The sequence below is a fragment of the Photinus pyralis genome, unplaced genomic scaffold, assembly GCF_008802855.1.
Source record: "Photinus pyralis isolate 1611_PpyrPB1 unplaced genomic scaffold, Ppyr1.3 Ppyr1.4_LG4, whole genome shotgun sequence".
NCBI classification, from domain to species: Eukaryota; Metazoa; Arthropoda; class Insecta; order Coleoptera; family Lampyridae; genus Photinus; species Photinus pyralis.
In genome coordinates this window covers 20,563,032-20,577,002 of record NW_022170511.1, presented here as the reverse complement: position 1 = coordinate 20,577,002, position 13,971 = coordinate 20,563,032, and the positions used below count along the sequence as shown (strand labels likewise).

Sequence of the window (13,971 nt, the reverse complement as noted above, 5' to 3'; positions counted from 1 at the left end):
TGAATTCCGTAGATGGATTTTGACAGGCCCCCAAAAACCAATTAACAAATTTAGGGCAGTCAACTTAACATGTCACTGTATAAAAGCTTATTACGCGCTTGCCGAGCACAACATTCCGTTTCGTATTCACAGGTGACACCAGGGGGTTTTTAGATCAGTTTCAGGATGATACTAAACTTCCAAAATGGAACGAAATGTGAGTGGTTGGTCGTTGTATTATGTTAAATACCGCCCTTCTAAAAGAACGACCAAAAATGTACGAAGCCTCAATTCATATTTTGAAAAAGTAACTAAGTACGTTTTAACATAATTATTAGATCTATTATTATATTACAGTAATGGTGTATTTGTAATAACTAGATCAGCTCAAAATCAAAATAAAGGAGCACGTATTGTATTGTCTATAGATCTAGTCCCCCAAGTTATACCATATTTTATTTTAGGACTTTATTTTTAAGTTTCAGCCAAGACTGCAGCTCTATACTAAATATCCATGCCCGAATCCGGGATAAGATTATGCAAAAAATTCACAGATCTCGCAATTTGTGCAACTATCGGAAGGTGTTGAAAGTAAACACGCTGTAACATAATATAATGAACAAGATTTATTATGACGTTGAACCAGAAGTAAATCAGCATATGCATTTTTGGTATTAAAGATCAGTATGTTATTAGCAAAGTTCAAATTGACAGCCGGACAGCCAGCCAGCCTTAACGAATATAATAACCATGGATAAAAATGTAATACAAATAACTAACACAATGAGAATAATGTTATTTTGTACGGTACATATTGTACTGCAGACAGTGCATCAGAAAAGTTGAACCGATAATAATAATACCCCTGTGGGTTCGGGGATAGAATTGGTCCACTCCCGTTCTGGAGATCGTAAAAGGCGATCAATGGGCACTAAAGGCGATGAATCCAACCGCCTTTAGTATTTACCTACCATTTTTCTTTCCAACTTCACACCCTTCTTCCCTACTCTCCTTTCCCAGGCGCAGGCGGATATTTGATTCTATTTTGAAGAGTTGACGTGTACCAGTCGTCCCATATTATTTATGAAAAAGGTTGTACAACAAAAGAAACGTTAAGTAGAAGAATGCGATGAAGAGACCCTGCTTCTGAACCGCTTGTGGATGGGACTAGTTCAAAGGAAACCTCCAAAAGGCGTATGAAGTGGAATGAAGATGAACCGCTTCATTTTCCGTAACATGGAGATTACGAAGTTGGGAACAGACAAGACCATGTACAGAGGTAAATTACACCATGCTTTTATTGCACAATACCATTGATTATATACTTACGAATATATAATCAATGACAATACCCACATATTTAGCGCACTTAACTGCGTAACGGATTGCAGATCAGCTGATGAGTGAATTCCTTCCTTCCTTCCTTCCTTCTCGAAGAAATTCTTTAGGTATTTATGAGTGTATGTAATTTGAACTCTAATTCTTATTATATTTAGTTATGCTCAATTATTCACAATTAATAGTCATATAGAAATAAAGTAGTATTTCCGACTTTTATATTCAGACTACTTTGGTCTAAATAGTCCACTACTTGGTCCCCTTGCTAGGTCTTTGTGTGGAGCTTACTCCTATCCCAGAAATACCTGCCAACTTATCTATTATCTAAATAAAATCACATTTTTTGTCCGGTATCTTAAAATCAGATCACATGAAGCATTTTGAAACTAATTCGAGTTTATACAGGATTCTGCTGCATCTTCATTAATTATAGGAGACAACCTTATTGTAAACAACCGTTTAAGGATTTACAAAATCCAACTTTTATTGTAGACTATGTAAACGATCTATTATCGATATGCAAAAACAATAAGTACCAAGGAAATTCTCGAATGTTTACGAACTAAAATAAACTACCATAGTTGTTAATATATACCAGATGACAAGTTGCGCCTTAAAACTAAATTAATGAAAATAGTGTATTGAACAATTTTTCATGTAATTGAAAATTAAAATTTTGACATCATGCATGACATCTTTCCAGACATATTTCATTATGGTCTCAGCCGATCGCTGTTGTATTTCCTGAAATTACGCTGGAGACTTTCAATTTTCCTAAACAATTACTTAACTATGGAGAATTACACATCCCAAATAGCAGTCTTCCTGTTCAGTGCGAACATTTAACTAATAGACGCCAAGTGAGACGATTTCATTTGTACATTTCCATTGCTTATAGGAGATTTTGTAGACTAAAGTGACCCAGTTTGGACATTTTTGCTGACATCTCTTAAATGAATTTAATTCCGTTTGTATATCAACTTAACTTCGAATATCAAACATGATTTACAGATACACTAAAACTAAGGTTTCATTTTCTTTTACATTATGTGACAACTCATCAATCAGGAATCCCAAATCTCGTAAAAGCATTGCTCTAAGCTTCTGTATTAAATCCAGTCTGAAATTTGCAAATTTTGTGTTAAAAAAGAATATATTTACAAATATTTGTGAAACTAAAAACGATTAAAAGTTATTATGCTAATTTAGAGAACACTACTATGAAAGGTTTAGACAAGTTCACTCATTTTATAAATGATTATCTTTTTAAAGGAACAGTTTACAAAGCAGGGTTGAACAGAACGTTTTATAAAAAACCTACATATACGAAATTAAACATTTTATTTGCTTAAAACAACAAATGTCTACTGGAACAGAATGGGAATTATAACTTTCATATTCGAGCTTTTGTAATATCAGGTAAAACTAATAACAGTAAGACATCTCTCAGTATACCTTTTAATATACGTTTATTGCTAAAAGCCAAGAATACGTACGTAGATACGGTACATATCTACAATTCTATTTTTTTTTTATCTTCAAAGTCAAAGTCCAATGTTTCCCGGGAAATTTAGTGCGAGAGCACACTGAAAATTATGTTACGAATTGTGTAATAATAATAATGATAATAATCAATCTTGTTAGTTACAACCATAGAGGAAATGCCCTCCATGTTACAAACTATGCCTGTGTTTTTTTCGGAAAGTAAAAATCAAGCTCTTAAATGCTTGTCATGGTGCCATACAGACAGTGTTCTTTTTATACACAAATGGGAAAGGAAATTGAATAAAAACTCATAATTTTATAAGAAAAAAAAATATCACGAACACAACCAGTAGATGTCAAGGGAACCTTCTTCGGGACAAAAACCCTGGCGTAGCCCAGACAAATACACGAACTAAATTACCAAAGACAACAAAAGCAAAAGAAAATCCACCAAAAATTTCAAATTGCGTAATAATAAAAATCAGGTCGCGAATTTCAGATTCTATGAACGTGATATTTTGTCCAAAAACATCAATTCTTCTTCTTTACAAGGTAAATATCCCTTTCCGTTTCTTATTTATTACTTCCTGGAAACTAAGAAACGTAAACGGCTCATATCTCACACGAGTGCAAGAAATTTTTGGACCAATAGTACCTGAGGAGCTAGCACATCCTGTTTACTTAACTTATATAAATCTTTAATTAGAAGCAAACAAGATTACGGCACCATATGCGCCAGAAAATAGCACATCATGAAAAAACTTAATTTCATCCAAATATCAGGTTTAAGACTAGCCCTGGGCGCCTTTAGAGCTAGCCCTGCAATTAGCCTCCAGTATATGACAGAGAAACTATACTTATGTCCTGACAAAACCCTCAACAATGTGCTACTGAAAGACATTGATCTATACAACAAAATATAATGCTCATTCTATGTAAATGTCTCTCCAGCTAATAACTGACAATTAACAGTTGATGCTGGGTTCATATAAATAAATTTAAAAAAATTTATCAATCTCTATTAATAGCTATTTAGGGAAGGTTTAATTGTAAAATTACATATAACATTTTGTTTGCAGTACGAATTGATAATTAAAAATTGTAGATTTTGAATGCAGCCCTATTACATTAATCTCCTACGATAGAATACGTTAATTTTTTAGTAAAAAAAAACTGTTTAAAAGAAGGTCGCTAGTCAATCAAATCATTGAGCAGTAAGCGCTTTTACTTTGTACTTAAAGCTTTCCTCCACTTTCGAAATTAAACATTCCTGGTATATTCTTTGGCTAAAAGGATTTTCCTTTATTTAAACTCGTTTTGTCTGAGAAATTTTTAAGCTGATCGCATTTGCTAACAAACCTTGTTCATTAAGTAAATTCTCGCGAAGAAACCGCCGAATCCTTTGTTCCGGATTTCCGATGTCTACTATTAAAATTCGCACTTTACACGATACCGACGCATACCGTAGCAAAGGTCGATCAGTTTTATTTCTTTTATTCCATTTTAGAAAATAAAAGTACGAAAATGTAATGCTAACTGGAATAATGTTGAGGACTCAGCTGCACAGATGACGTTCGAAAGGCATAAAACACAATTGTGAGTTTTAACATTTTTTGCGCGATACATTCAAATTCGGAGAGTCAACGAATGTACACTTTGCTACCTCAATCGATATTGCGCTATTAGAGCTTTTCGCGGATTGTCCTTTCGATTCGAGTATCATTATCCTTCAAGCTTCAAATGCAGGTCTGTATAAATTAGCACTAATGGTTTACGACTTTGCATTGAATTACCGTTATAGTAGGTATTGCCAGTAGGGTCTATAAAAGCAAGTAGTTCTGGCTTTGAGCTGTCTATTAAAATTGTATTTCAAAATCCAGACTAAACTAATCATGCGACAAATTAATGCTATACAAAAGGAAGAGTCGCGCGTTCGCTGTTCAATACCTAAAATAGAGTAAATTATACATTATTTAATAATAGTAACCGATAGAAGATATAAACAGGATATTATTTCTACAGATTCAGAATGTATTTCTAAAGCAATAACTCACAGTATATCTTATCTACCAAATTTCTCTGCAGAATACAGAATCTTAGACTTATCTTAGGAATTTAAGTAAGCTCAATTCCCGTATACTTTTTATATTTTTACAGGAAAACGTATTATTTTAAAATGCAGACTGGATTAAAGTTTTTAATTAGTAGTATGTTTCTGGAACAAAGGCTTAAGAGCATGAATCTAAGCTACCACAAGAAGGTTTCGTTCATTTATAGGACTAAGGGCCAATTGCACCGTATTCAGTATCCCTTAAAGTTAAGCATAACTTAAATACCATAGCAACATTAATAATCGTTGCCAGTTCGACTTAACTTTAAGCAAGGCTTAATTTTGTTGGTGCGGCTGGGGCTTATGGCCATTTGCTCCGACAAATTTAAGCGGAGCTTAGCTTAAGTGTAGCTTAATATCCATGGCTGCGATTATTGAGACAATTTGTCGGTGCAAACGGATATTATTAATGATTTAAATTTAGATCTATGCGCCAATGTGTCAAAATGTGACACCTGCGGCTAAATGACGGCTGTTTTAAAACTGAAAACGGCAACTAAATTTAAGAATTTGATAATGAAATTATAAAAATTTGCATTTTAACATCAAATAATTCGTAACATAAAATAAAAATATATAACTTTCAAGTGTTTGAAAGACGATTTAAAGGAATGGTCAGGGTTCTGGCTCCAATTCAAAAACATACACGGAGATACGCAATTGCCTGTTTCAGAAAAGTTTCAGTATTTGGTACAGTTAATCACAAAAGGCTGCAATGAGGTCGTGTCAAGTTATCCTCAGGCTGATGACAACTACAGTAAAGTCACATTTAAGGTCTCTAGAGTCTCACTGGGTGTTACAAGAGAAAAATATGCGGCTATGCTATTTCCACTGGTTGAGTCAAGTTTGCCCAATGAAACTTTACAAGCTTGGCAAAAAAGTTATTTTATTCAAGATACAAAACTCGATCAAGTAGCCGATTTTATGATATTTCTGTACAGACATAAAAGTGTTTGGAGTAAATTGCAGTCCTTTTTTATTAAATGCAGTAATTGTCTATTAGTTAGATTTAGACAATGTTGCACCATCGAATCAAAAATGTGCATAGTCTCTATGTAGACAATTGTATTGTCTCCGTTTATTCGATGAAGGAAATGGAGCATCTTAATAATAATAATAGTCTTTATTTGGTTTCTATTAAAATCATAAAGTTACAAAAAAAAGGTTTAAATAAAATTTAAAAAAAAAAGGAAAAGAAAAGGAAAATAACTAGGTACTACTTTCAGAAACCCAACCACAAGGGGAGGTTCAGTATAAACTGCTCTTCCACCTAACCTAGTTTTGCAAACTTTATGTATCACTCATTGCATCTGTATTTACACACCAATTTGCATACATTTTAGAAGAATATAAATACATTTATTTATATTTTTTTCAATTCGTGCGTCAAATTTAACTATGCCATGGGGTCGAAGAAATGATTAAGTTTTACAATAGGGGTGCAAATGCCTGGATATTCACGATTTTACAAAGGGGTGGCGAATTTAAAATTAAATTACTCTTAGTTAATAAAATCTACTTTTAATTTGCACCATTTACGGAGTTCGGAAAGTAATTTATTCGTTCTTTATTTGTTATTCGTGCATAACTTTTATAATTTTGTGTCTTGTTGTTTTTAGCGCATTTTTGCAAATTTGTTTATAAAAAGGTAGTTTTCATCTCTTTTTGGCAGGCTGGCCAGCAGCGAATGAAGGCTCGTAGAAGATCGCTTGTGTAAAAACAATGAGTGTATGTGTACCCAGTGGCAGCGTAAAGGGAGGGGCGACCTCAGTTCTGGGGGCGCTTTTCCAAACTTAAGTTAATAAAAAGTATTGATGTAGTAGACGTCGCGTCGTCACGTGTACTGAGTGTTCCAAATTGCTTGTTTTTGATGTGTTTGGGGGATACTTTGAAAACTAAAAAAATACTGTGACGCGGTTTACACTTCTCGTGGTTACTTTTCAAAGCTGCATCATTGACTAATACCCCCATTAGTCAATGTCTGCATAGATCGACAATGTCAATTTTGATGTGACTTGCGCAAACGTGGCAACAGCGCAATAGTCCAAAACTGCAATAAAGAGTTTTTGCTTTATAACTCGGATATTTGTGGGAATATCAAATAAGTACGTTATGGCAAACAAGTCTCTTAGTCAGGGGGCATTTTTTAATTTTCCAGATACAGAACTAAAGTTTGTTTTTTCAAATGGAATGTATAATATCTTTTTGCCCCAATAAACTAATAAAATATTACACATTCTATTTGAAAAACTTTGGTGCTATATCTTAATCAATAAGCAGGCTATGGAAAAGATAAAAATATCCCTTTACTAAGACACTATTTTTAGATAACGTTTAGCATTTTTTTGATATTTGATATTTTTTGATATTGATGGAACACCCTATACATATCTGTTTTTATTACACCTACCAAGCTGTTAATTGAACGGCGAATGGGTGAAGAGGGGGGAATGTATGAGGGCGCAATTTTGATGAGCCACCAAGCACCAGCGGTAGCTACTCCGCCACCGTGGGCCGTGCAAGTAAGAACTTTAGGGACGGGGACGTCTGCTCACCATCCTCGAGCGTGGTTTACCAACGTGGTGATTTTTGGATTTTCCTATCTTCTAGAGTTTTTGTCCGATTGTGGAGTTGGAAAGCTCTTGTAGACACGGAACTCCTGCGTATTTTTTTTCCCTAGCGGAGAAAATCGAAATTAACCATATTTTGCAAGGCGCGCGTCTTTGAGTCGTAGTCGATTTCGGGCGCCCAAAAGTTACCTTCCGCTGCGAATTTTGTCACGCGGTTTAACGAGCTCGAATCGTGGTTTTTTTTCTTGTGTCGCCAATAGAAGGTCGGGAGGTCGTGCTATGAGAAGCGCCGCAAAAATTGAGTACTTATACTATTTTGTAGAGGGTTTTTAGTGAAATCCACCACAATGGCGCATTTATATGATTGTGGAGGCGTCAGAAGGAGGATTTTTTTCAATCCCAGATGTCAATTTCATTAGTCATATTTGAAGTAACATTATTTAGAACCCTTTAAAGCACGTGTCTTTTAAAGGTCTAAAAACGGAGATTAATTGTGATTCAGATATAATAAAATTGTTGCTTACATAAAAGTCAGGAAAATGACACATTACTGGGTGAGGAAACATTGAAGGACGAGGGCCCTTTTAAGTCGGAGCCCGTCCCCATTGCGTACCTTTGAGACATTGTAGTTACGCCAATGACTAGAATCCATTCCCAACAAATAACCTATTTAATTAATAAACTTCAAGCTTGTATTTTAGGTAGATTTCTATCTATCTATTGTAATGGTACCAGTATATTTAACCAGTATTACCAGTATACCAGTATTTCTAACTTTTGTAATTTTGAACCGATTTCGACCAAACTTTAAGGGTTGGTGTAACTCATAAATATCTCGGTTGAGTTCGCGAATCAGCTAATTCTGCCATATTAGAATAAGATTGCGGAAAAAAATCTACCTACACCCCGTGCTTACACCTGATTGGCCGAGCCAAAAGGTATATTTTTTAAATTTTATAACTAAACTAATTCTTGCACGGCCTCATTGTACTTTGTTTTTTCTCATTTCCCTGCATTTAAATAAACATTTAAAAAAAGCCATGACAAATAGGTTCATTACCTTTGCTTTAAAAACATATTTTTTGGGAGTCGAATTTTGTTGTTGTCGCTGCTTGAGCATCTCTTTTCTGGATTTATAACTCATATCCCAACGTTTTCCAATAGTTTAATAATAAAATTGTAGTAAAAAAAATTGGAAGTGCTACGACAAGCAGTAGAACACATTTACGAAACCATGCAAAGAGTATCTTTTCCGAGTTTTCTTATTTGAATCATAAAGGATTGAGGCAATAAACTTTTCCGTAACACAATTAAATACAGTTTTTATGCGACCGTAAAAGGTCTTTGGTGATTTCAATGACAATTTTCAGCCATGTAAAATTGCATTGATGGCTTTCGTCACGACAAAAGGTTAATAGGAAATCAAGTAAGGTAGAGCTCGTCCGCTATAAAAAGAAATCCGTCAATCATCGCACTCATTCCAAAATTTCATCCTTTTTTTTCGTTTGCGTCAAACAGAGAACGACGTCTATGTATTTTCCGTCTACTGGGCGAAACTGTTTCTTTAAATATTGGAATGACTTTTTTTAGGGCATATTGCTCTGCCATCGATTAGTGGAATCTCGAAAGTAAATGCCATCCCGCAGTAAATTATTATCAGAACAAACTAGTAAGCCCTTGCGCATAGGCAGGGGGACTCTTCGAGAAACTCAAACAATGGACGACGGATTTTCACGCAGGTGTGTTTTTAGTGAAAGATAGGGTAAAGAGGATATTAAGGATGTGTTTGAAATTAATTGCAATAAGCTACGGATTTAGATGAAATTTCAGATTAAATAATTAACTCGACCTAGTCTGTACCAATTTGCCTGAATATCATAAATAAGGAAATTGAAGACATTGGAGTGAATGCGCCTAAACTAGTCGCACAAAATGACGATGCTTTCGTATCAGCAGATGATTATGACGTACGGAACTTTCATCATCTCTTATTTTATATCCCGCGCTATTCATTCGGCATATTCTAGACATCATTTTACAAATATAGCAATCTAATAGTCAAATCAAGACTGCACGTGCAACGATCTTTCCTTTCTGAATGAATTGGATTAGGTAATCCGACAATTTACATATATTACACTAATCAAAGTGATTGTCTGCAACAGCTGTATTATAAAATCCTTTCATGCACTTATTCGAAATTAAATTAAAATGTCGGAGTTGGATGTTCTAGTTTGTAAGAAAACATTCTCTAACCATAAATTCTGGAAAAAAGTAGCTTCATTAAGTTTGTCTTTCTTTCCTGAAAATAAAGTAAATAACTTTCCATCCATCAGTTGCTTGCGGCTGTTCCAATTCGATCAATAAGACCACGAGTATACATACAGGATTTTTTTAATCTAATAGGTAATATTATAATGATTAAAAGCAGGTATGTACAGTATGTTGCACCAGCTAATATATCAGTGTTCGAAAAATAAATATAAAAATTGATCGAACACATGAAAGAAAATTTCTCAAATAAAGTTTTTGAAAAAGAAAAGATTGTATGATTCCCATCAAGCTATAATTCAATTTACATTGACAGCCTTTTGCAAAAATAAACAATTTAAAAGAGGGACTACAAGAGCGGTCCCAATTTTTTTATACATAGTTTAACCCTAAAACAATCTTTTTCAACCGACCTTTTTCCGACCAACTGTATCTTATAGAAAATTTTATTCTAAACAATTTCATTTCTATTCATTCTTTCCCTCAGAGCAATAGTTAACGAGATATTCGAAGTCAAATGCGAAAAAACCAGACATTTTCTCATTTTTTCTTCGTTTTTTGTTAGTAACAATATGTTCCGGGCGTTTTCGGTCAGCGGGACTATGATTTTCCGATTCAGCGGATTTTTTTACATAGGATACGCTTGGTTTCGTTGAGTGAAATTACAACATCTAGTTTATACTACTTTTAAAGCTAATTTGACTGGTTTATAAGGGGTTTGTCACATGATGAATTGAACTAAAATATTTTCAAAATGGCGTCACTCCGCAAATTCCGCAAATTTGCATTGACAGCGACAACATTGAAGTTGTCACATGCAGCAATCTGGGAGGGCCGACCGGGGTCACCATCGGGCGACTTTTTCATTATCTTCGACGAAACTTAGATAAGTCTCAAAGTGCAGACCCAACGAAACCGGACACGTAACTAGTTTTTAAAACAATGATGAGGCCTCAATAATCATTTTGAATTGAATTTTCCCTTAGAAAAGGTTTGATTTAATAACATGTCCACTAAGTGGGTGAACAGATAAGCAACTGTGCAAATGGGTGTCCCCCAGGGACCTGTCTTGGGGCCCATTCGTGTGACTGGAATTGGTACATAGCAATTCTGTATTCGTTTAATTTCTCTGTAAAGGTTTCAGGAATTTTGTCACCGTCAGAGATGGCCGGGTGTTAATTTCGTGTGACCAATGCGTAACTTTTCGTTTTCGTTTTGGCCTGTATTAATTTTAATGCCAAGTTATCCAGTATCCACAATAAAACTCATCAACTGTTGCCTTATTTGCTGCGAAACCGGGAAAACGATATCGAATTTTAAAACGCGATCTATGAAGTGTTGATACAAAAAACAATTGTTATTATATCAATTGTATAGAATGTAGGTACAACTTTCATTTTAAAAGTACGGTAGATTTAAATAAGAACCCGTTCGCACTGATAAGAGAATTTTCACTTATTCATTTTGTTATCAGTTGTGCCTAAGCCGCAATACAGTGCGCATCGTGTCCTTATTGAAACTTACTCATATGTGTGTTGTGGGGGGTGTGAGAAGCTATGGATGCAGGGAAGCAGCTACTTAATGAGGTACAACATTTTTGATATTTTTTAGTACACTGCAGGTAGCTAGGGCTTTTGTCGAAAGGAGTTGACTGAAATAAACCGATGCAACGGAATATTGAAGGACCCTCAATATTACCATCATTTTTTTAACGACAATTTTAACTTTGATCTACTTTTGACAAGGTTGTTGCCAAAAATACATTACTAAATTCATGTCTTGGGCATCGAAATAATGCTCTTGGTTTTTTTCCAACGATCTCAGTGAATGAATAACGATTTTGACATATTTTGATCAACATACATGTGGCCTTGGAAAAAGAATTTAACGTCTTTGAGTCACACACAAGCGGTTATCAAATGTGCTTGTGATGTGCTCTTTCGCCATCAAGATAATGCGTGTAGTGCGTTTTTCAACTCCAAATTCATGTGTAAAGAATAATTTTGGGTACGATTTTGCTCTAAAACTTTTGACCTAGACCTAGGCCACAGGGAAGAGTTATATATTGAATACACACCTACTCGTTAATAGGAAATAATTTAACGAAACTCGATCATGTATAACAGTAGGCAGAGGTGGCGCTGCTTTTATTTCACACCCCGGCCGACTAGCTCAGGGTTAGGAAATGAAACAAAAGCGTGATTCGTTCTGGGCATATAATCTTCGGTCATTCGTTACCAGCACCTTAACAATTAATCCAGGGAATACAGGGTTTTAATTTGCAAAATGTTAAGTGGTTCCATTTTCTTTTGCATGTCATAGACAGTCTATCTGGTGGTTAAAAATCTAAGTTTTCGACATCCCACCCCTTGTGCTTCCCCCGTACCACCCCCAGAACCCCTGAAATTTGGTTGGTTTCTTAGTTTTTCAATCATATCTTTGTAATAGTTCACTGAGACAATATCTTGAACTTATCGTGGTATAAATCCCCCTACTCTGCACCCTTACCAAAGGGGATGTATAATCATTTTTCAACCCTTGCTAGTAGGGGTATTTGCTGTGACATTGTAGCGCTTTCTAATATACGTTTGAAATTAAAAAAATTGTGTCACTTCTGTTCAGCTTTATCCCCCCGTCCTCGTAGGAATGAATATTTCAACCCCCTTGTGGCGATTGATAAGTTAGCCAGACATGAAACAGTACAACGATTATTACTTATATTTTCTAATCCTTTCGATCCAGTTTAACCTTCCACCCCCTATTGAAATGAGTGATTTAATCCTCTGTTGTTTATTGTTCGATCACACTTAGATAATGACATTTCTGAATACAAATTTCAAATAAACAAGTTAGAAAGTACTCAACACGTCGAGCTACTTAAGCTAGGTACTTACGTTTTTGTGCAACTGATCAAGGTTTTATTAGCAAACTCATTTTATGCTACAGTTTGAAACATAAGTAATCTGCATGCAAAGAATTGTGACACAAAGCTACTGCTTTAGACCCGAGCATTCTACCATTGAATTTAATAGTTATAAATTCAATGATTCTACGATGATTCCTTCGACAGTAATTATTTGCGGCCGGCCGACCGACCGAACAACCATAGTGAATAAGCGATAACAATGGCGATACTTATTTAAACGTTAAAATATGTACAAGGTGTAAATCGAAAAGTGGAACATAGGCGTTTAACATGGGAAATTACTTTTTCTTTGCGCAAACGTTTCCTAATTATTTGACGCAAAAATACTTCAAATAAAAGTTATAGAGATATAAATATCAGATATCTACATCTAAATCATGTGAAACGATTATTCTACCTCTTCTTGTATGGAAAAAATTAATTATAAAGATTCTGTTTTCACGAATTTTTAGTCTAAGTAGCCATGGACTATGATAAAAGAAAAACATGGTCCATGGCTATCTAGACTAAAACTCGTGAAAACAGAATCTTTATAATTAATTTTTTCGCGTACAAGAAGAGGTAGACTAATCGTTTCACATGATTTAGATGCAGACTTTACACCTCTATAACTTTTATTTGAAGTATTTTTGCGTAAAATAATTAGGAAACGTTTGCGCAAAGAAAAAGTAATTTCCCATGTTAAACGCCTATGTTCCACTTTTCGATTTACACCCTGTACATACATAGAAATTTCGGAATGTACAATATAAAGAACACTTTGAAGTTCTGTATCTTTTGAAATAAAAAATTTACGAAAAAGAAGTATTCAATAAATTTATGTAAAATTTTATGGTCTACAATTTCTAATAATCATATTTTTTTTGTACAGTTAACCTATAAAAAGATATGATTGAAAAACTAAGAAACCAACCAAATTTCAGGGGTTTTGTGTGTGGTACGGGGGAAGCACAAGGAGTGGGAGGTCGAAAACTTGGATTCTTAACCACTAGATATTCCTCCATGACTTGCAAAAAAATACTTCTCGTTCTGCAGAAAATGGTCCATTTTCAGTCTTTATTTCCCGGACTAAATAAGGTTGAATGCCACTCAATTTCTATCTTAAGTCTCCCCGTATGAAATTGAGAAGGTTCGAGGGTAGTAATAACAGTGACACCAAATTATCGAAAAGAAATACTGGTTTATTCAGTCCACTAAATCTCACAAATACAAAATATTAAAACTTACTAATTACGGGCCTCGAACTCTTCGTAAATGATATGTTCAATTAAAATTCCCCTAAGTAACCAAAC

At 34.7% G+C, this 13,971-nt stretch overlaps 1 protein-coding gene across 3 annotated transcripts in view; it reads left to right on the top strand.

Annotated features, from left to right (window-relative positions):
• LOC116168919 (soluble guanylate cyclase 88E-like) overlaps positions 1 to 13,971 on the top strand; it is a 62,735-nt gene that overhangs the window by 16,462 nt on the left and 32,302 nt on the right. Inside the window, exon 1 of one of the 3 annotated variants that reach the window (XM_031484930.1) lies at positions 846 to 1,258. The exons of the other annotated variants lie outside the window; for them this stretch is intronic. The gene's annotated coding sequence lies outside the window, so the exon portion shown is untranslated. Of the gene's footprint in view, positions 1 to 845; positions 1,259 to 13,971 lie in introns of those variants that run through there. 3 annotated transcript variants of the gene reach the window in all.